Raw genomic sequence first — 5,150 nt, 5'->3', positions numbered from 1 at the left:
GGTCAACTGAGGTCTGCTTTCAGAGCCCTTGCTACTTTGAGTGTCACTCCCACTGCCATCTGTGCCTTGTATGTGGGGATTTAAAAATGGAGAGATGCTGACTGGGACAGTTTCTCCTCCACTGACAATCTGCCACAGGTGCTGGAAGCAGTCCTTATAGTACTCAATCTTCAGATAAAAGGTTGAATTAGCTGGCATGAGTGTCTTACTAAATTGTTGTGCCAGTGTTTGAAAAACACATTCTCAAACTAACCTAGATTTTTAGAAGTTGTTTTCTTGTTTGAAAGGATTGTCTTATTGTTGTCCTTTGCTTTGGGGTGGGGACAATTAAAAATGAATGAGGAAGGAGAAGAAAAATTTTATTAAGTTATTGATGATTATGAGGTAAGAAAATGTGCAAGTGACCTGAAAAACTTGACTCTTACTAACCATTTTACCTGCATTATTCCCCAGGATTGAAAACAAGCCCTTGAAGATAACACTTTTTTTGCTAGGAAAACTCCTTTGATTTTAATGCTGGAAGAACATGATACAGTAACAGGAAATAAAGAATGAGAAAAGAATAATGTATCCAGATACAAAGCAACATACTGTCAAACCTTAAACACTCTTATAAGATAGTTCAGATATTACAGTATACTGAAAGCACTTTAAAAAAATCACATAGCTAGTTCATCATTTGGGGTAAATGAATTTTCTTTATAATACAAATATTAACTTCTACTTGGAAATAATCCTAAATGATTAAAATTGCTCTTCAGAGAGGAATCATGCGTTTAAAGATGAAACAACTTGTTTAGAGCAGTTAGGTATTTTCCAATAGTTGAAAGCAAAGATTATGGCAGACTTGGAATTCAAAGTATCCTGTCTTAATGGAATTCATAATAGTAATAGCCTTTTTCTGCACATTTAAATCATCATCCCTTAGCACATATATTCTACATAAGTCAGGAAATTTTGGACAACAGAAGGCACTATTTACTCATGCCCAAATTCATCAAGAGTCAGATTTGAGGGACTATTCCAGTATAAACATGCTTCCTCTGGTTAAAAGGGAAATCTTCCCTTCACAGTCTTTAGTATTAGTCATCTTGTTTCCGAAGACTTATATGGATTGTGTGAAATGAGGTTTAAGATTAACATCCAGAGAATAGAGAAGGTGGCAAAGAAAACAGTCCCTCCATTTAACAAAGCCTCAGATGAGAATTATGTAACAAAATCAGCCTTTTGCTTAGAAAATTGACTGCACAATCCATATCATTATTTATCTGATAAGAAATGATTTCTTTCTGTGACATTTGTTGCATTTCCAAAGTTTCTGCCATTCTACCTAATTCTGCTTCTCTGAGAAATACCTGGTACCCCAGATATTTCTGTAGATGTTCAAATATACAATAGCAATATGCATTTGTTGGAATCCAGGTAGTGTTTGTGTGACTCGCCCTCAGGAGCTAATCAAGCATTGGAACACTGAAGAATAATGGAAAGAATTTTTAGACTAGGATTTGATTTCATTTTCTAGATCTCATCCTAAAGTTGAGTTATTAGATTCATATTGACCCTTCCTCTTTCAAATCAGTGCTCTGAAAATCTGTTGGACAAAATATATTAAGCAATGATTTACCTGGTTTTATTAAAAGAATTCTGCAAGAATTTTTATCAACTTAATAAAAAATAGCTATAAATGATGGTCAAAGGTTTAAATTTTACTTTAAAATATTATTTAGGTTTTTCAAACATCCTAATATAAACAAAAAAGAAATATAAGAGGCATTTAAATACAGAATATAGTTTGAAAATACTGATTGAAAATAATTAGTAAATGTTGTTTATTAATCATTGATTACAAGTGCCTTAAATTTTCATAAATTCAAATAAAGTTAATCTGTTTGGGATTTACCTGTGTGTAAGAGGGGTGATTTTTTTTTTATTTGATTGTTTTTTTATTGCACTTTCAAACATGGATAACAATAGGTACTATAGGTTTTTGGTTCCACAATAATCACATTTTGCATATAATTTTAGTAATGATTTTTATTTTATCATTGATTTCATTTAAAAATCATGTTTATATATACATTTTCTATGCAGACTAATTGTTAAGCAAATTGAATTGGTTTATAATTGTTTAAAATAATTTGATATATATTGAAGATTATATAAATATCTTTTTGTCAAGTACCTTCAATATTATTTACATCTTAGTACTATTCAGAAAAACTCATAGCCAATATTTTATTTTATGAAATACAGCATCCAATATGATCATATTGGTCTTTTGGTAGTTTCTGAAAATACACTAGTTATATCTATTAAATGTCACTAGACATCATTAGTATTCTTGAATTCTATCAGATGTATGATCCTAAACATGTAGATAAATATAACATTTGACATTTATAACACAATAAAGAGGCATTTTGAAAGCAAAATGTAATGAGAAAATATATACTATTATATTATAGTCTCATTTATTGCTGAAACCAAAAGTAAGAAAGATTTGCTGTTAAAAAAAATGAATGATACTAAAATCCTCTGAATCTGTGCTCCTATAGGTTTACTTTAGCAGAGTTAATTTTATAATTAAAATGAAATAGCACAAGTGGAAAGCATCAAAGCATGGTATTAAAATGAAATACTAATTTATAAGAATGTTATTTTAAGTTACAAAGAAAAATAATAGAAGTAATGAGATATTTTTCCAAAAAGAAATAACAGTGATGAATTAAGAAGGTAATTTATATCACATAGAAGGTATGAAGGAGTGTGAAACAATCAGTACACATTATGCAGATTCACTCTAAAATGTTTCTCAACAGAAAACTGTTTCAACAAAACTTATATAATGTATTTTATTTACAAATAAAACCTCAATTGTGAACCTATTTGGACTAAGGGTATTTTTATCTAAGCCATCTTTATACATAAAAGAATATATTATGAAATAATGCAAAAATTTTAAATATTTATAAAATCCTACTTAAAATAAATTGTGTTAAATAAATACCCTATTAATACTAATTGATAATGTGTTCAATATCCTTATTTTATATATATATATATATATATATATATATATATATATATATATCCAATTATGAGATTTATAAATAGAATAATATAGTGCACTATGTAATGAGTTCTCATTTATATATATATATATATATATATATATATATATATATATATATATATTTAAGTTAGCAAAGATGCAATGAAAGTCACTCAAAACAAAACAAGAGAAATAAAGAATGAATGAATGACAGGAGGAGGGGAAGAAGGAATAAATAGTTTAAAGTCATGAAAATTTTGTATTTTCCCAAGAATAAATAAAACAGATTAAATGGTAACCTGAAGTTTTCTCTGTTGTTGTAGAATCAAATCTGACTTTTGTTTGTATCTCATATATCTCAGTCAACTCTAACCTTGAAGAACAGTTAGTGCAACATGATTCTAAAATCAAAACAACTTCTTAAGTAATTATTATCTAAAAAATAAAACAAAAGTATTCTAGTATAGGAAGAAAATAAATATAAGATTTCCTAAGAACAGTATATCAATTTATTTCATTTTCTTTTTTTTAAAGAGAGAGTGAGAGAGGAGAGAGAGAGAGAGAGAGAGAGAGAGAGAGAGAGAGAGAATTTTTAATATTTATTTTTTAGTTATCGACAGATACAACATCTTTGTTTGTACGTGGTACTGAGGATCGAACCTGGGCTGCACGCATGCCAGGCGAGCACGCTACTGCTTGAGCCACATCCCCAACCCTTATTTTTTTTCTTAATCAGAATGTGGGAAAGCTACAGGGTTTGGAAGGGATGGGTAGACCTTCCAAACATGGGGACAATGTCTTCCAGCCATTCCTTTCCCTGCACTATCAATGACCAGGGCATTAGCAGCTGATGATCACTTTCAAATGCAGGTCATATAATTTATTATACAGCATATTTTATAGAGATTTTAAAGAATGACTTGTTTTGGTTTGGGTGTGAGGTGTCCCCCAGAAAGCATAGGTGTGAGACAATGAAAGGAGATTCAGAGGAGAAATGATTGAGATGTAAAAGTCTTGACCCAATCAGTTAATTAATCCCCTAATAGGGATCAACTGAGTGGTAATGGTATTGGTAGGGTGTGGATGAATGGGATGGGAATTTGGGTGTGGTTTGGGGTATATATTGAAATCTGGCAAGTGGAGACTTCCCTTTCTGCTTCTTGATTATCATGTGAGCTGCTTCCCTCTACCACCCTCTTCTGCCATAATGTTCTGCCTCACCTCAAGCCCTGAGGAGTGGAGCTGGCCTTCTATGGACTAAAATCTCTGAAACAATGAGCCCTCAAATAAAATTTTCCCTCTCGACAATTGATCTACTTGAATCTTTTAGTCACAGATGAAAAAAAAAAGATGATTCTAATATGTATTTTATCAAATAAATTGTTTATTTACTAGCTTAATTTAGAAGTAAGGTCCCATATATATGATGTGACTCTATGGAACTTAATTTAACTGTGAATTTGTAAGTTAAACATAACCTCACTTTACTTTAAGCTTTCTCAATTTAATAATTCAGACACTGTATTTTCTCTTACTTCATTTTATCTTTAACTAAAATCTAGTTTCTAATGACATGTGAAAACATTAAATATATAATATTAAAACTGGTTTGAATAGTTGATGTATTTGAATTGGTATGAAAAATACATTCCCTTGGAAAAATTGAGCTTTATTTCCTGGTTGTGTCACAGAATTAACTCAAAATATAATTAATTTTACCAAATAAAAATTGATTTCATTCTTCAAAAGAGATAACTACATTTTATTACCATTTTTTTCCTCTATGTTCATTTAAATGGCCTTGAAATTTTGCTTATACTACACATATATCCTTAAAAACATTCACAATGTGGAACCCATATGGCCAACCAAAGGAATTCATAGGGTTAATTGCATAAATAGAAGCTTTTAAAAATGTATTTTTCAAACCACAGGGAAGTATGTGATTATGTATATTTTAAATAGCTGTATATAAATTAAGGCTATGTAGCTTTTTATTTCATTTTAAAGATAAATTTTAAATTTTATAAGAGAAACAATGGCCAAGTAGGAGAAGAATATTTGTTGTTTAAACAACATTTAGTAAATTATATAGATG

At 29.9% G+C, this 5,150-nt stretch overlaps 1 non-coding gene across 1 annotated transcript; it reads right to left on the bottom strand.

Moving 5' to 3' along the window:
• Window positions 1-3,790: 3,790 nt before the first annotated feature.
• Window positions 3,791-3,924, bottom strand: LOC143386474 (small nucleolar RNA SNORA71). The gene has a single exon (XR_013089587.1). It is a non-coding gene; the product is annotated as a small nucleolar RNA SNORA71 (small nucleolar RNA).
• Between the last annotated feature and the right edge of the window lie 1,226 nt (window positions 3,925-5,150).

Source organism: Callospermophilus lateralis, unplaced genomic scaffold, assembly GCF_048772815.1.
Source record: "Callospermophilus lateralis isolate mCalLat2 unplaced genomic scaffold, mCalLat2.hap1 Scaffold_147, whole genome shotgun sequence".
NCBI lineage: Eukaryota > Metazoa > Chordata > Mammalia > Rodentia > Sciuridae > Callospermophilus > Callospermophilus lateralis.
This window is presented reverse-complemented; position numbering and strand designations above follow the sequence as displayed.